The sequence below is a fragment of the Larus michahellis genome, chromosome 5 (genome assembly GCF_964199755.1).
Source record: "Larus michahellis chromosome 5, bLarMic1.1, whole genome shotgun sequence".
In the NCBI taxonomy this organism is placed as follows: Eukaryota; Metazoa; Chordata; class Aves; order Charadriiformes; family Laridae; genus Larus; species Larus michahellis.
Window position 1 is genome coordinate 45,062,224 of NC_133900.1, and position 19,654 is coordinate 45,081,877.

The 19,654-nt window shown below is 38.0% G+C and overlaps 1 protein-coding gene across 2 annotated transcripts in view; it reads right to left on the bottom strand.

Annotated features, from left to right (window-relative positions):
• The window catches only part of SH3RF1 (SH3 domain containing ring finger 1), a 90,478-nt gene that overhangs the window by 43,974 nt on the left and 26,850 nt on the right, over positions 1–19,654 (bottom strand). The gene's annotated exons all lie outside the window — the stretch shown is intronic.

The following is a 19,654-nucleotide window of genomic DNA, read 5'->3' on the forward strand; positions in this document are numbered from 1 at the left end:
CACTGGCTTAATGGGAGGCAGCTAGAGATGCCCCAGGCCTTTGCACGCCCTTCCATAAACAAATAAGGCATCAATACCGCAACTGTTACAGTTTGAAATCTGAAATGACTTTCATCAGTCACCAGGAAGAAAAAAAAGAATCAATCCAACAAAACTTTCACAAAAGATCTTGCTGTAATTTCTTCAGCCAGTATGGCAGATACATTGTCCATGACAGCCCATGAGAATTTCTGCAGTACATGCAGTAGCTGATGAAGACAGAGGGGCAGAGTCAACAGCAATCTCAGAACAGAGAATCTTGCAATGCTAAGAAACAACTCCCTTCTTTTGTTTAATACAGTCTCTTTTATTTTTTTTCTAAATACTTTAACACAAAACCTCACTGCATTAGAAAGGAATAAAAGGGAGTCTACCTAACCCCACAGGGTATTGTTAGCACCTAGAGAAAATCCCATTATTAATGTGGTACGCATGGTCGTGCTACGCTACGCTGGAGAAACAAAAGTAAGAAACAAACAGAAATACCTATGTCGTCTACCAGTCTTAACACGGCTAATCAGATTACATATATTCTCTTTCATTTTTGCATTAATCATAAGCCATCAATATTGGAAAAGTAGATCTATTTTACTGCCCACATTTAAAATTCTCTCACAAATCTGCACTTTATAGCACCACTTCACAAATCACTTTACAAAACACATTCTGTTTGCTCACTTCAAAAAAAGTTAATCTACTTAGTGGAGAAGATTGGCACATTTGGTTTATCAACGAAGCACTGGAACACAAGAGGCCCTGTCCTTACTTCAGGGAGCTGATATTTTAGCACAAGTATCAAAAGCTCCAGAGGGTTTATCAACAATGTAAAAATCTAAGAGTAACGCTCTGTATTGTTCTAAAGGTTTTTACGCTTTGAAAATGAATGTAAACAAGCCTCCCTCACTGTGATGTGAAAATGAACATGTTTACTTGTTGCACCAAGAAAAGGAGAGGGAATTCCAGGTGAGAAGACAGATTGAAAAAAATTGAAAAGAATAAATGAGAAATGAGATTGCCAAGAGCAAACTCTTACTGCGCTTTGAAGGTGAGGAGTTTGAACACGATACAGAAGGAGCAAAGCCAGCAAATGACTCTGAACAAGGGAGTGACTTGGTAAGATTACTCTTGGTGAGATCAGCATGAAGAAACGTTCCTTTAATCTCTGAAATACTTTGCTGCCAAAAATTGAGCAATGGGAAAACACAGAGTTGCAAATGAAGACGTTGCTGCATTTTTTTGATGAAAACCTATCAAGGTTGACAGGCGTGACTTTTTATCTTAGCATTCTTTTCTTTCCATTACGATCAAGTGCTAATGTATTCACTGCCAAAACAGTGCAAGGTCTAAAATTAAACAACCCCGAAAATGATATTAAAAAAAGAGTAACCACACACAGCTCTCCTATTTGAATTTGATTTTAAATATCTGAGGTAGCATCTGACATTCCACTACCTGCTGAGAAAGTGGTTTTAGGTTTATATTTCATCACTTCCACTATTTTGTAAATGTTCAAGTGCTTCTCCAACCTTCTGGATGAACATGACATCACTGTCACACATCCTTCTCAGGTATTCCCTGCAAACTCTTGCTGACAGGATCTGGAGGGACTTCCGCGAAGCTTGATTTGGGACTGGTACCATGTCCTCCCTCTCCTGAAAGCCTCTCACTCCCTTGAAATTCTTTTGGAATCAATTTAATTCCTTCAATATCCTGGCTTCAAACAGACCCTTGCCTACTGCGGAAAAGAAAAGGTGCTAATTTTAGCTGTCACTATAGTATACACAAACACACGTCCACTGCATGCACGGAGTAAATGACAAATTCTATTTGCTATTTATTTTCACTTATCCTTTAAATTTTACACGCCTCACAACTTCCTTGAATATCTACTTTTTTTCCAAGACGTTTTTATGGTACTCTACTTGAAGCAGCTGGTCGGCCTTTTGAAAAGGCAACTAATCCTAGCTGAAATTATGCATTTTTTTGCAAGATAAATGTTCCTGTATGCCCTTCATTACAACAAAAGAGCTGAGCGAGCCAGAAGAATGCTATGTTAACATTTATCTCTTGTGCAGTGACAAGCTGGAGTTTGCACCTCCCGGTTATTTCAGCCAGACTGTAAAAGTAGACAAACAGCCTGGCGCAAATGAGCCTTCTGCTCAGTGTAGTACTGCTCAAACAGGCCTGAACACATAATGCCTACCGAGAGCACTATGCTTCACCTTTCACATTGCTCAAATGAATGCATGTTAGTATAAAAGTATTAGTGTAGAAAACAACTGATCCAGGTCTTGAGTTTATCAGGTCTGAATTGGGTGGCAGACATTTCCTAGCCGTATCTGGTATCGCCTCACTCCCCTCTGCTGTCACTGTACCTTTACAAGCCCTTCCCGCCAGCCTCCATAAGCTCCCCAGCCTCCGTTCTGCCTGAGCTTCGCCTTTCTTAATCCCATGTCTACATGCTCAGTCTTTCTAAATTCGTCTGGCGTCATCCATCCCCACCTTCCACCTTCCCTACACTTCCTTTCTGCAAGGCAGCTCAGCGAGGAGCTCCCCACTCGGTGGGCCTGGCCCTCCTGCAAGCCCACCCCACGGCCCCCACCTCCGCCTGTCCCTGCCCCTGAAGGTGAATTGGCTCTCCTGAGGCCCAGCATTACTCTGCTCCTTAACCCACAAACGAATTTCCAGCAATTTGTGCCTACTTCTCTGTAAAGTAGTGCAGAAAACCATATTCCACCCATTTATGTTAATCAGCGCCTTATCCCATGAAGAGTTGCCACTGATTTTAGGTGGGAGCTAATACTTAAGCAAGGTGACAAACTCAGTTACTCCAGTAGATCTTGGCCAAGTTTCCTCCCAAGTTGCCCAGCTCTAGATGGTCTTTCACTGTAAGGGAGTGCTTAATTTTTACAAAAACTATCATCTCAAATACAGCAAAATCTCTCATTATTGTAATTCCACTGTAAGATGCAGGGAGAGTTGCATAAGGAGTCCACAAAGTAGAACTTGGTATTTCAGGATAGACAGGAAAGGATTTTCCATTTTGCTTTCAAGTGCAGTGGTTTATCCAAGATGTTTGTTCTGTTTTGTTTTGTTTTTAAGCATGACGGGTGAACAAGGGTTAGAAATGTTAGGCAATAAGAGGTTTACGTTGAAAGGATAATCTGTTCGCTACTCAGTATTTTACCCCAGAAAAACTACCAGAATTTAGATCCAGGGAGGTCTAGTCAGTCTGGGCTTGCATAAAACATTTCTGCTCCTCTAGTCCACTTGCACAGGTGACATTATATTATTAATTGGTTATAGCAAACCAAACAGATTTCACTATGCCACAGAAACTAGAAGCATTTAAACTACTTAAATGAATGGTCCTTCAGCAACTGCATTTGCATTCGCCATGGATAGAAGAGGAAATTTGAAAGTAACAAGTTGATCATTACTATGCTGTCGTAACACAGATTAACTCTCCCTGTTTACAGATGATTTCATCGGGAAATCTTCCCCCATCTTTTTTGTATTTGGTAGACACTGCCTCAAAATGGTAAGCTTTGAGTATTATACGCAGAAAGCTGCTTCTTGAAAGTAGTCCTCTATTTCAAAATACACGTCCTTTCTACTTCAAACAACAATTTAATAGCAATTCTGTCCTGTTGTCATATGAGTTTTCCTAAAAGCCCTTCGCCTCTTCAAATGTTATGAGAACTTCGTAGTCATTTTGTAAAACAACATCTGAAGTATCTCTTGGACTTGTACTGCAATTTACCAGTCTCTGTATCTATGAAAAACAAGTTTATGCAAGGTTGTTTGTTATTTTTTTTACTGTCAAGTATTTGGAAAAGTTAAGGAAGGTAATTTTTTCCATTTGTCTATGATATAAACACAAAAGAAACAATCCATTCTTTCATCCAGTTCAATGAAAATGACTATTTTCTTTCCCCAACAAAGACGTGTTACTTATATCTTTTACTATTAACTGTCTCAGATGTGCTCATAGATTTCATTTATGTATTCATGCCATAAATTAAAATATATATTTCTATATGATAATTTTAATGAAGTAGCTGTATGTATGGTGAAGTTTAATAAGTAGTATATTCTTTTACATATTTTTTTTCATTTTGGAGCAGTCTTAAAAGTATATGAACTGCACTACGTTTTGATGACACTAAAATGGAAGATGTGCTCCAACAGCGATTTACTGTTCCAACATTCCCTGGAATCAGAGAAGGATCCGCTCAAAGTATTACCTCTGAAAAAATACTGGCTGTGGCCATCAAGTCCTCAGCACCTCTGTTTTTCTTCTTCTATGGATCCATTCCCACTGCAGATTACTTGCTGATATAGTTATAGCCAAAGCTTTGCTTTCCCAACCTTAAGTTTTTAGTCCTCTGGTTGTAAAATGTGATACACGCCATGACCTCAATGTTTTCTTTGAAATAATTAAAATGGTTCTCACTCCAGCCAGGTTAATCTCACTAAAAGTTTATTCCATGAAAGTTAATTCCGTGATATCCAGACAGATTTTTTCCAAAACCTGCGTTCTAAGTATAGTAAAACCGCTCAGATAAAAATCACTAACAACACAAGGGTCTAGATATTAGAAACTCTTTTCCAGGAGATAGTAAGCTCTTCCACGGTGCTGAGACCGTGCACTTCTTGAGCAATTTTATCAAAAACTTCAAGGAGCCTGTAAGCTTCTACTGCATGAGGACCTCCTGCCTTTGAGACTCCATGGTAAGCAAATTAATAACCACCTACTTACATTAACAGGGAATGCACAGAATAATTACGTTCCACAAATAAATTCGCAAGAACAACTTACAAGAAGTACAACTTTCTCATTTAGATAAAAAGTATTTTAATTACGCAGTTCAATCGTAATGCATTAGCATGGGAAAGCACTGCTTTGGAGCCAAGAGTTAAGAATCAGATAGGCTAATGAAAGGCTGACAGCTCTTTACTTCTCTCTAACTATTCACACTACTAAACTGGTGGAGATATATTTGGAAAGCAGAATTCAGTCATGCTGCTTCAGAGTTCTCTGATTCAGACTCCAGCAGGGCCTGATGGAAGACAACTCCTCAAGCAGGATACTCAAATAAAATGAAACTCCACCACTTTTTGTCCAGTAAGACAACCTGCACCTTAAGGCCCACCGCTAATGGAGCTGATATTTCTCAGCTCTTGTATGAGATTGTACCTTATATATATAGAATCAAATTGATTAACTACTCTTAAAAAAACCACAGATGTACAGTAAAACCCCTGCGAATCGCAACTGCATTAAAACGGCCCTGTGTTCCACTCAGCACATTTGTGTGAACTGGTGCTGACACAGAAATTCTGTCCTGAATGAAAAGCCCTGAATATATATTCATGTAGGTACAAAACTTGCATGTGGTACAACAACGTTGATGTTAGGCCAATATACATGCTGTTGTCACACACATTCAACTTTCCTGCAAGGTAAACACTCTTCACACCACTGACTTGAGCTCAAAGCTCCAACAAATTATCTCGTAAGCAATTGTTATAGTTTGAAGAACCCACAATTTATTGTCATTTAGACAATTACTCTACCGCCTGATGACCCCTCCCCACCGAGGAAGGGAATCAGGAAAAAACAAGGAAACCTGGGGGTTGAAACATAAACAGATTTAGTAGAGTAAGACTAAATAGTTAACATTAATAACACTAAAGAACCAATATTGATCCTGATACCAATATAAAATACGCAAGGATTATACTCAGACCATTCTATCGGCAGGAAGCTGTGCACTCCCGGCAGTGGACAGCAGATGTCTGACACTTCGAGCGCTACAGCGCTGGGAGGAAGGGAAGGGCTCAGGGGGGCAGCACCAGGGCAAGAAATTCAGGATGGCAGCCATCATAGAAGAGAAAAACTCCTCAGCAAACTTTCTAATTTATATTGAATGTGACATTCATGGTATGAAATCATCCTGTTGGCCAGCTTGGGTCAAGCGCATGGCTCTCGTTCTTCCTCGTCCTGCACCTGGCGAGCTCAAAAACACTGAGACCTTGAAACCCGCACACCACAGCTGGCTATAAAGTAAGTATTTTCACAAATTCAGACACTAGAGTCTTCCAAAAATGCAGTTTTACCAAGCATTAGAAGAAACCTTACTGAAAAGTAAAATTACTGAAAGAGAAATTAATCCTGCTCAAACCAGGAGAGCAACAGAACCCCCATGTTTCTCCTAACTGTCCTTCCTGTCAAGATTTGTAGACATTCCAGTACTTCTCTTTATTCACTCAACCCTCTTCTCTCTTTGAAGGATGGCTGAGGTTTAGGATTTAATGTGACCCCAGACACAGTTTCAGAAACTATAGTATAGAAATACTGATGTATACCATGACGCATTCTGTCCAAAATTTGCTGCCCTCAACAGAGCTGGCTTGTAAGTCTGTCCCTGAAAGCCTGCACTTAAGGTTGTTTCTAAAGAGCCCATTAAGTCTGCGATGCAGAAAATCACTTTTTCCAGAAAGGCACCAAGTCTTAAACTGCAAACATCGACAGAAGAACAATTTATCCCTTCCATTAGGAAGTTTCCACTGGCTTACCATGCTACAAAGATTTAGACGCTTCTTAAAGTACTTGTGTAACTCATGGTAACTTTAGCCCATTATTTACCATTGCTCTTCTGATTACGTAAAGCTGTAATTTGTATTCCTTCTTTATGCCATTTGTTATATGGGACTATTTCTGCTAAATCTGGGGGAGTGTTCAGCTTTGGAAATGTAGCCCTTTTGTTCACAAAACATGTATCTACACATCAGGGGTCGCTTATACCGAAGATAATTTACTATTTTTTTTAAGCAACCAATACTTTGTCTTGAACTTCATTATGACAGCCCAAAATGACTGAATTCCTGGACTAGGAAATTATATTGCAATCGTATTTTATATGTTTCAATACTTTCTATGAAGTAAAATAATTTCCAATATTTTTAGAAACTAAAATTATGTTAATACAAGCTGTGTAAGATCTTCAGAATACGAATACTGTACTGAAGAATTTGAGTTTGAGACACTTCCTTTACATTACACCAAGTGCTTAAGGAGCAAATAATTATTTTATTTTTTAAAAAATTATTTAAAGAGTTGATAGCTAATTACATATGATCTCTCTTTGCTCTCTTCTTCCTTCCAATACTGTTCAAGGTCTTCTCACGTTAACTTTTCTCAAGTACAAAATCACACTGATCCTATTTCATCACCATCTATACCAGTTACGAATCCTGGAGGAGACAGAATCCAGACCATAAGAATCGATACAGAGAGGCTGTGAAGGTCTATTCCCAGATGCATCAAAAATCCTTCCAGTACAATACGCTGTTGTTCACAGCTATCTGCAGGTAACTCCAGTTAAAGAAATATATTTCCAGTATCCTCTATATTGGAAGCAAACTCTAAGAAGCTATTTTGAAATCTGGTATTTGACAAATCAGAATGGTTACATTAATGTTACCCCTAATGATGCTGCGCTACACCAAAGTAAGATCTCAATATCAAACAAGGATCAAGTCACACAAGCACAAGTTCTGCAGCTCTGCAATATTTACACAGAACTGGCATATGAATAATTACACTTGTGCCAATTTTCATGTGCTTCCATAATTCAGTCACATTATTCCAGTTCCTGTGACTTTCAGTCTTCTGATTTTAGTATTTATTTCAAAACTCTAGGCTTTGCAGTTACTTAAATATACACTCTGATGTATTCACAAATAAATGTAAAACTTTACTAGAAAAAAGGCCAAAAAGGTAATGCTGCAGTTTGAAAATCTGAAAGTTAAATTAAAGTTATCTCCAAACTTGACTTTTTTCTTTTCTTTAAACGCCCCTCCCCCTACCATCCTGAATGCTTTGAGCTGCTGGTAACAAAGACTAAGTAGTCTTCAACATTATTTATGTGACCTGGAGTGCAACACAGAAAGAAGCAAATCACATTCTGCCACGTACCTTTCAAAGCACGCTACCGGCAACTCAAACCTTTCCTATGAATAGACTGGACTGAAGTTTTCTCTGGATCCCTTAACAGTCTTTTATATAATTTAGGAAGGAAAGGCCAAAGGAATAACTTTCTGTGATAATGATCGTAACAGCAATCCTTATTTACTGAAATTGTAAGACTTTCCATGTGAAACTACTTTTTTGGTTCCCTGGATTCAACTCGCAATATTTGCAGACAGAGGAGGAAATCTAAATGCAAAAAAAGAAGCCATGGATCTTCTATTTAAACACAGCTTAAGATGCAAAAGCAAGGCTACTACAGCTCTTTTTCCAAAGTATCAAATAAAATACAAAGAAACAGAAAAAAAAATTAATAGTATGTTGATTATCTATCCTAAATTCTTGACAATATTAAAAAAATTAAGAATATATAAGGTCTGTATAGAATAAAACTAAAATAATTTCTAAAGCGTGTCTTCATTTTATATTTATGGTTTTTTTGGAACTCCAAGAAAAGTCTCTCATGGTATGTATCAGGGCACTTTCCTCGTAACATGTCTCCGCTTTGGTTAGGTATTAGTGGGATCATCCTGCAGTACAAACAAAATTCTACCCTTCAGCAAAAATGGGTATGACACCACGCTCCTTCTAAGTATTCTGCTATGCTGCGTGCACACACTTCTGCAAACCTCATTTATCATCCATGCATCAGACAAAATACATTGCAAATTTATTGCATTGCCTAAAGGAAATCAAACCTATTATCTCATTATTCAAATGTTCAAATTTAATTTCCTCACAGTTTTTAAGTCTACATTAGCAGCTTATATTTAGTTTAAACTTCCAGGTGTAAATAATTAGCTCTACATAAAAATGGCCAACCTTGGCAAGATGGTGTCTCCAATGCTCCTTGCATCGCACTATTTTTGTGCTTCCCAAACTTTCAGTTGGGAATGCTAAGTACATGTTCCTATTTGTTTTTGCAGAGCTATACTGCTCAACAGTTTAGTATCATAAGGTTTGACAGCTGACTTTTTCCAATTAAATTATTTAGATGTTATGACAGGTCAGACATTGCCTCTCCTCTCCCCTGCTTAAAAAAAAGACATTTCTAGGAACGTACTTTAATTGTTTTGTGCGGCTAAACACAGTGCTGGCTTAAACGGCCTCTGCAAATACACCACTAACAAGTAAAAGCTTATCCAGATGTGTAAAACGTAGTACAGTTTGGTTTCCTCAACTGTCTTTGCAGCTGATGAAAGCTTCTGTGTGAAATGCTATTTAAATACAAGAAACAATTAAAATATTCTTTAGCAATTCAATCTACATCTGTAACATCGCCCCTAAAATTAACTATACACAAAAGTCTTCTGTTTAAATTCAACATGAGTCTTTGAACATTGTACAGAGGAGCTTAACATAAAACATATCAGAAGGAACTGTGTTTTACAAATCAGCATTGCCATAATTACAAACCAGCATGTATTTCAAAAGCGTGTCATTGATTTTCTTTTAAAATATTAAAGACAACAATAATAAAAGCCACACGTACTTTGGAAACTTGTTCTAAACAATAATTGTTATTGTTAACATCTGCTCTAAACATGAGCTAGAATATAAACCCTAATAACATGGATGAAAATTCCAAGATCCGACCATGACTTTATGAAAAAAATTCCAATTTGTATGAAATGTTGCATGTCTGCTATGCAGCCAAAGGCAATTTTTAGCCTGGTTACATTCGAAAAGGAATCTCTGCGGTCTTGGCCAGCTCCACTCCCCTCTCTATCAAGCCGCATTAAAACAAGCAGGCACATAAAAAGGCAGAGCGCCACGTTAGTGCCATCCTCCGCTTGCTTCTCTGTGGCTGCTGGCTGCTCACTGAGGACACGTATAATTTGCCACCAGCTACAGGCGTCCCTTTTCCATCTGGCTGGTAGGGGACACAAGAGTGATAAGAGACACCAGCAAACCCCAAATACTGTGGAACCAGTTAACACAGAGGACATGAAGAGGCATCACACACAGGTCACTGCAGTGTGGGTACAGGCTTAAAGCTTAGTCTAATGAAAACAAGCAACCTTCTTAACCAGAGAAGACTTCAAGTCGAAATGCCTTTCCAGAAAGTCACACAGGCACAAATGGGAAAAATAATGTCGATGGTCGTCTACTCTCTCCTGGCCAAAGGAGCAAAGGAAAAAAACCAGTTCTTTCTTCCACTTGGGTTCAGTGGTTTGACTGCTGCAGTTTATCGTTAGCTAATATTCAACATATTGAACAAAGACGGGTCAGCCAGTAAAGGGAAAATTGCTAGAAAGCAAATGTTCAGGCAGGGTACTAAACTAACAATTACAGCATAACCACAGCTTCAGCAACACACAAACTGCGGCAATGGTCCAGGGAAAGAAGAGACCCGTACTTCCAGATTACCCCAGCACACACTGACCACTTCACTTCATTCACTGATGAATCTCCATTACCTTATACTTGCTTTGTTGAACAAAATTATCTGCCTTGATAGGGAGTTACAGATCCAGCCTCCCTAAAAAAAGCTCCTAGCTGAGAGGGGAAGAGGACAGTAACCGGCAGACCCAACCATGTAAGACAACCATCAAAATCCAGACTGCAGCAGCCCTGGTGCTACCCAAGCAATGACTGCCTCACTTGCCTACAAAGGGTTTGGTAAAATGCGTCTCACGTCTTAACGCATAACTCGCCACACAAAAATAAAGCAAGTCTCAATTTGTGACCATTGAATGTAAGGAGTTCTGACAGGCTGCACAGATTAGGAGACGTGCCTGGATTTCAAACCACATCCTGCACAGTGCCTCAAAACTCCTGCAGGTCAGAAAAACTAGGAGCAACTCATTATTTACCTAGCTCTTCGTAAGGACCAGGACTACCCACATACTGCCATGTGCTCAACTTACAGCTTCTGGTACAAACCACATTGCGTTGGCTTGAGCTTGGTATGTGTTCTCATGCTGCATCTAAAGACTTTAAATTTGTCAGTCATTTGCCTGAAATCGTTTCCTACTTCTTCTGAATTATTACTTTCTGTTACGTCACAGGCAGTGAAGCAGGCTTATGTCCTAAAAATATCAAACAGACTGTAATGGCTGCATCTAAAACATCATGTCTTATCATGCCAATGAACTTCAGGAACAAGTGCAGAAAAACCTATGCTTAAAGTCTTCTATATAAGATGTACCTAAAGTCTTCTACAAGAACTGACTGTTTTCTCCCACTCAAAATGCCTCTTTAGAGAACAATCTTGCATCAAGGGGAGGAAGGCAAAGGATGCCTGTCTAGTTTCTCTTCAAAGAGGTCATCACCTATTGGGTCATCCACAACACAAATTTTAGATTTTCAAAAAATGCAACAGATGTTTTGGAACACAGAATGTACTAAACACTTGCTTTACATAACTATAGACAGATTATATTCCCATTGCATCACCCCTAAAAGGTCATTTTAATGATACTTTTTTATGCTTCATATTGCATTAACAAAAATTCAACGAAAAAGCTGACCAAAAGTTAGCTTTTTTTCTCCTTAGACGAGATTTTGACACCCAAGTTAGCCTAATAAGTAAGAACTTGAATTATTGAGCCTTGTTTTACTGGATACACAAATGAAGCTATGCTAATATACGTATGCAATAAAACACAACATAGTTCTACCTCTCTCCGGTCAGTTTACCAACATGTTAATTTTTAAAAATTTTTTATATTTACACATACACAGAGGTCAAAATCCAAAAAGATTTCCTGTAAATCAGAATGTAGCAGATGAGAAATGAAGATTTGTCTTTTAACATTAGAAATTGAAGAAATCTGTACTTTTTTAAGAGTTTTAAAACTCATACAAATTATTTCAAGCAACGAGATTCTTCTCACATGGCTCTTTAGTAGATGAAAAATTATATTTAGCTGTAACTCCATTTAAGTACCTGTACTATCACTGGGGCTGCAAGTACAAGCCAAACTCTCTCCCTCTCTTGTCTTTGCTATGAGTGGTTATTCCTGGCATAGTTAATTACTTTACAGGTTAAGAGTTTTCTGCTTCTCCAGTCTTCAATTTTATCTTCTACTCTCCATAAAATGAACAGCTTTCTTTATACCCCATCCTGATGAAGCTTGCAAAAAAGGCAATATAATAAAAAAATAACTATTAAACTTCTAAAATGGTTAGTTTAACCCTCTACATTGTACGCGTGTGGATTAACCCCCCAGTTTATTTATTTATTTTTGCTTTGTTTGAGCATTTCCCAAACAAATTCTTAAAGTGATGTTTTGGTTGGTTTTTTTTACTATATCCAGCAATTAGTTTTTTCCAGCAAAGACAACAATTCTACATCATTAACTCTCCAAACTTTAGCTGATCTCTACTGCCTTGTGTTTATTACTACTTACAACTATTCTTTCTTTAAATCCCTTGAAACTTCATTTGTTTCCACATACGTAGGTAGATGAAACTAAGTATAGCAGGGAATAGCTTTGGAAAAGTAGTCTACCTGAGACTAGAACAAGAGATGTCTGAAGAGGCTTCCATAGCACAAGCACTCCGCACCCAGACCTACACCTCCCACAACATCAAGAGAGCAACAACCCGTCTCCTCAGGGAGTTCTGCAATTCCTCTAGTAAGTGACAGATATTTGTCTGCTCAACTGGTCCCTTCCAGAAGCATCAAAACCTCGATTTTGTTGTGTTTTGTCCAAACATGGAGTAGCGATGCCACAGAGCCACAGAAACCTGCGCTATGAACAGAGAAAGCTTTATGCCAAACAGCATTTTAATTTATTTTATTAAAATATTTACTAAATAAGGAACTTAATCCAGCACTTGAGTAAAGAAATGAAGGATGGGAAAGGAAGTATGGAAAATGAGAGGGTGAAGACAGGAAAGACATGCCCTGTGCAAGTTAGGAGATCCCTCCACAAAGTTAATGCACCATTTTTATATTTAAGAGGAAGGGTATTGATAATATACATTGCAACACAAATTAGGGTTTGAATCTAAAGACAACTTTTCTCATTAGCTTCAGAAACTGTTAGTATTTTGCCTTGGTTACAAATTGAAATACAAATCATGCAAAGGTTTAATAATTTTCATAAACTGGACTGGTAAGATCTCAGACTTCTGACAGCCAAGTAACTGGCTCAACAAGTGTCATCCCATGGAGGACCTCAGTAGCTCTCCTCCCCCGCCCTCTTTTTACTAGAGGTATAAAAAAAAAATACAACAGAAACCTGTAAGATATCATGCTTAACTTCATCCATACAGGCAGCAGTGGAAAACTAATAATTAAAAAAAAACCCTCTCTCCAGAGGCAAAGAAAAAGCAGATAATGCAGAGATTGTACTTTACCTACTGGTATCATACTGGGATCTGAAGATGAAAGGCATTTTAGTCAAACAACAAAGCAATCCCTCCAACAATACAGAAAAGCTTGTCTCGTTAGTTCATTGCTCGAACCAATTTGCATTTAGACACAAGGTAGCTCTTCTGCTGTGTCTACCTTTCAAATACAACTTATGTTAAAGCCAGTAACATTACACACGCAAGTCCTCCAAGTTAGTAAATGTTGAGCTGATATTGCCTGCAGAACTTTACATTATCCCCCACATATGTACCATAATACAGTCTTTAATTACATGATCACTGTTTCAACTTTCTAGAGATGAGATGGCGTTATATTGTTTTCTTATCATTAATCAGTGATCAGAAGTCTCTATGTCTTACTCATTTGACCAACCCAGAATACTAAATTTTCATTTTCCCTTAGTAAGGTTTTAATTATGTTAAGCACAATAAAGTTATTCATAAATATGCAAAATTGCTTCAATGAGATGAGTGAGTGGTGTAGCTTTCATTTTACAGATAGAGACAAAAAGTTAACAACCAAGAGTCCTCATCCCCTTTAACTGACTTGTTTTGTTCCTTTCTCTCTAGCTCTCCTTTCCAGAATACAGGGCATTGGAGATTCATACAATAGGTACCAATGATGGCAAACATCAACATGCAAAAACACACACAAACACACACTTTTCCATACAGGAAACTACCGCATACTTACAAATGGATACTGCGAAGTATCATGAAGTCTAGGGAAAAGAAAGACATCAGGCGACCACTACTTTAGATAGAATACCTGAAGTACTCAGCTAACTACCACAAGATCAAATGATGCCGTATCCAAAGGTGAAGAGCAGGAACGCTCTTCCTTTCCAAACATTCAAAAGCAAAAAAGGTGAGAAGAGCAGATTTCTATCTGGAATGCTTGAGACAGTATTTTGACGGGGCCCACGCTAAGTAGCGTTGCCATATCAACGTTTGTGCTGTGGTTGTCCAAGGTGAACCAGCTATTAGACTCAATCCCTTTGAAAATAGAGAGAGGCAAAAGTATTGGCCTTTGCAGGAAAAAACCATGGTCCCTTCCTGGTTTGCAGCATTTTCCTGGTCCTGACAGTGGACCAGCTAAATTACCACTTAAATACCTTGGAGAAGGAGGAAAGAAGGCTTACAAGCAATTGCATGATTAAGTAACTCAAACACAAGTTTTTAGATCAAAGCATCATTTATATTGCATAGACACCTATCAGATTATGGAATTTGTCCCTTGCTTTAAGACCTATAACATCTGTTCTCTCCTGTCGTAGACATTATTATTATTAGTTAGCTATAGATTATCTCATATATCTAGCCCAGGAGAAACCGGATGCAATATACAACTTTTACTGACTTACCGTTTGTTTTTTTCTTTTTCTCTACCCTTATCTTGCCCGGCAATCTCACTCTTTCCTCCCTCAAAATGGACTGAGCTCCTCTCCCTCATACGGGCAACTGAGATTCAAATACCATGATTGGGCTCCCATGCTATCGTTATCTGTATTTTCCTAAGTACAAACTTGGGCGTAACCTAAAGCCTTAGCACAAGAAGCTAAAAACTTTATAACTGTGGTACACTTCCTAGTTGTTAAAAATAATAATAGTAGTAATAATAATAATAGTAAAAAAAAGTGAACGTACCCATTTCTCCTCTCATCCTCCACATCTTACATGAAGGCAAATATCATTCAAAAACTATGCTCTGCAAATGTATTTTCCAGTGTTGAATAATCAACAAACTCCAGAAAACTACTGCAGCTAACATTATTAAAAACAAAGTTGTTCTGTTAAATGGACCATTTAAATTCATCGTGTTAAATACTTTCCCATTCTGAAAGAGTATTTTGAAGTCTGACTCATAGTTAGGATTACAGTATTTGAGGCAGGCAACTGGAAATGGAAAAGCTAATGCCCATCAGCCTAGCTATTTTCTATATACTGTTTGTATATTAGCATTTCAAAGGATCCATGAATTAGAAATCAGCCATCTCCAGATGTACAGTGGGACTCCGGTTACTCCAAAAAAAAAAGACAAATTATGTCAGGAAACCCAAGAAAAACTAATCAGTATTTCAAAAAATTATTTAATGCAATAGTTAACAACTATGTTATTATAGCTTGCAAAACGCTTTTTAAAATCACAAGCGATGATTTAAAAATGCTCACACATACATTTACACTTACGGCAACACATACAGACGCATCTTAGAAATTGCTTGTTATTGCATGGGTAGTCAGCATCCCTACTACAGCAGATTTTGTGCATTTTATTACACCCGCACACAAAAAAATTTAAAATTAATCTAACTCTTATTCTTCTGTTTCTCAAAACAAAACAGCAATGTAAGGTTACAGTTTAGAAGTTAGCTGGTGTTACCAGAAGCCAGACAGACATTCATTTCTAGGTGAACAAGTGCTAGTACTCATTCATGTTTTGGCACAAGTGAACTCGTTAGCAGCTTGATAGGAAAAGCAGAACAGCAGCTTTCTGCAATAAAGACCTACTATGCTATTTGAATACGAAGCATGTTTTGGACACAACAGCAAAAAGGGACTACTTTAACACGAGTTAAAAAAATACACAATTTTCCATTCTGATCCCTCACAACATGTAGCTGAATACATTAGAAAAACAAATTTACACAGTTAAAATACAACTAACTTCTTTGGGAATAGGTTTCCATTTTGCAGATGCATTACGGGCTTTGCGTCTTAGGAGGATGCACTTGGAGAACGCTGAAGGTTAGAGTTTGTTTTGTTTTCTCTGAATATTTCTTGCAGGGAATATAGGCTCTTTAGAAGAAATATGCTTTTTGTTGGCCCTCATTTTTCCCAGCAGACAATAGCTGCTACTGTCCAGCGTTTAAATGACCTTTGCCCTGCCCTCCTACTTTGTTTCCCTTAGGAATGTCATTCATCCTTTTGTAACACATTGCAACTCATTATTGCCTTATTTTTTCCTGCCACTTTTGTTCTGGTCATTAAAAGAGAAAATATACACTCTTTCAGTTTAAGGAAAAAAAAATAATGACAAGGAAATCATTAGGCCTGGGGAGAATGCTCAGAGACAAATATTCATATTGTACTCCAACGTAATCTGAAAGAGATTTTACCCATAAACTTACCAAAAGTAGTTAGTGAAGTAACTGTAGACACAATGAAATACCGCATTAAAATACAAAATTTAAGGATATTCCTGTTTTGTCTCATTATCTCTTCTTTCTCATTGCTCCCAAATCTTCATCAACATTTCATCATACATTCGTAAGGGAAAAAGAGGTTGCTCCCCCACCCATCTCAGACCAACCTATATGTGATCTTCATACACTCACACCTTTCCTTAGAAACTGCAAATTCATTTAGTAGTGACATAGCCCTTAACTACACTAATAGGCGTTTTCACAACATATTCGCACTGTTGCTATTGCTACTTCTGATACACGGGCACTGAAGAACAAAGGCCAACCTCCTGCACCCGCAATACCCTGATGCGGTTGAGCCAGTATTAGCAGTAACTGAGCTTTTTTTAATAACCACTCCTCACATATACAGAGGTACCGTATGTTTCTTTGAAAATTTCTTTGAAAATGTACCTGAAACATATAATTTTAACTTGTCTAGAAAACAAATGACCTTCAATTTCCTCAGCCACTATACAATAATGGCATTTTCACAACCAGAAATACAGACTAATATAATTTTCCTTGACCACAGTTCTTTGCCTAGGAGTAGCAAAGGCATTAGTAATTAAATACGAAAATATCCAAAAGATTACAGGAGAATGGCAGTTGCAAAAGCTCAAAATTTTACACTACCCTAGAACTCCTACATATTATACCTTGATAATGAAACCTAAGTCTCAGAAATATATAGAGTGCGGATACAGAGATTTTAAAAAGGATTATTCAAAAGATTTATTTTAAATAAACATTACAGGCAAACAGTTAAAACTTACTGTTACAAAAATGATACAAAACATTATCAACAACACTGTTTACATTGTCAGTTTAGTCAACCCAGTGAGAAAGGCACAATTTAAATCTCTGGGGGGGAAAAAAAGGTTTCTAGAGGATGCGGATGAGGAGACACTGAAAGGATTCAAGATTACAACCATCTACTGTGAACTAGCAACCCTGGAGGGAAAAATGTTTCTTCTCCTCTCCTTTCAGTTCACCAGATATTCCTCTCCGTGTCTGTGCTACACGCTACTGAGAAAAATGAAGTCTTTGTTTCCCCTTTTCCTTTAACTTATAGTTCTGCAGCTAAAAAAGCTTGCAGTCTCATGCAATGAACACTGCCACTGGAAACATTACAACAGCACATCAAATCACACAAGGTACTTCCATATCACGTCAAACTACTTGCTGTGGAAAACCAGAGGCCTCTCTCTTATAAAAGGATAGCTGACATGTTGAACATGGTATTTCATTCTTGATCCTTTTTCTTTTCTGATTTTTTTCAATCCCACTTAATAACCCAGCTGCCAGTCACCGTACCAGAGTCACCAGCAAGAGGGTTTCACACAACCGTGTTAGCTGGTTCCCGCTGCCGAAGCTAACAGCGGGATTTAAAATGGGACCCCCACAATCCATCCCTCAGTTCAGATCATCTCAACTTCTGCAAACACACAGGTGCAAAGGTCAGCCCAAATCATTTACAGCTTTTGCCAACTGGCTCCTCGCTCCTCAGGCTGAAACCCTTGGCAGTTTAGCAGAGCTGCTCCTCTTGTCTGCCTTCCAGCTGCCTGCCGGGATGAGCAATATTTACCATCTGACTCTTCAATCACAGGGCAACAAATAACAGCACGAGTTAAAAGGGGACCAATTCCCATTCCGACAGGAGCATTTGAACTACTGTCTTCAGGGGAAAAATTCAAATAGCCTCCTACATACTCACCAAAACTCGACGTAAGAACAGCTTTCATCTTTTAGAGGCAGGAGCGAAAAGCTCCAGCCACTTCAGAGGAGAAGCCATCAAGGGCCCAAGAGCGCGCGTCTTCTCCACAGCCCCACGCCAGCAGCAGAGAAACCTGCTCGGCCGCCAGCTTCCCTCCCACAAAACTGTTCGGCATTTTAATGCTGTAACACAACAACATGAGTCATTCTCTTCCAAGGGCATCGTTTCATTTTGGATTACTAGGAACCAAGGGAAAATGACATTTTACAACTACAGTCTTAAATTTTACTTTGTACATGAACACTTGGGATTAGATGTGCAGGCCTACATGCTTGCACAACAGTGTAAAGGATGTGGAGGAGGAAAGTTCAGAGGGGGATTATACTCAGTCCTGCAACTAAAGACAACTCTGCCCAGCTACTAGAAATTAAAGTTTTAGTCCTTTTTCCAGTATGGAGATGAGAGAGGAATAAATTCCTTTATATAATACTGCTTTTACAAGTTCATATGGCTTATACATCGTGATCGCCTTCAACCAAAAATTATCTATTTTTTTTAAAAAAAAGAATTATAAATTCTTTTCTGCACAACCCCACGTGTAAGGTAACATGCACACAATCCATCAGACAAACAGTAATTCTAATCATTATTATATTGATTTGAACTGCACTCAATTTGCAGATTGCAAGAACTATAGACAATTAATACAGTTTTCTCCTCAAAGTATCACATCTCTTCCAGTGACCTCTACCAAGAGGCTTTCAGCTACCAGTGGATGACAAATAATGTAAACTAAACCCACAAGAATGTCTAATTATGAAGAAGTGGAAAATGACGCAACTCACTTCAGTTTGCTTTATTCCTTTACTAAAACAGGTACTTTTTTGAAGCAAAACACTGAGCAGAAGTAAAAATAACAGACATTCTACAGTAATTAACAAATTGAAACTTCAAAAAAGAACTGAAAAAGTCAACCTACTTTAGACTCTACTGCTGGAAGTCCCCAATACCTAGGAAACCAGTCTGCTTTTGAAGAACAGGATGATAGTATGAGGCATACAGCTGATAGACTGTACACTTTTCCCATATTTCAATGAAGAATGAAGAATATATTTGAAGAAAAAAATCCTTAGTTTTTAAATTTCTTAATTCAAAAGTGAAATTTACCTAAAAAAAAAAGTAGTCAAATATGCGGGCCATTGAAAAGGTTTTCCAGAGTACAGAAATTTCTAATTTTGGTGATTTAGGGGCTTTACTTCAAGTAGCAAATGAGCTTGAAAAACAAACATTCTCAGTTTAAACAAAAATATTGGATGCCACAGTTCATGGTTTCTATTTTCAGTATCAAAATTT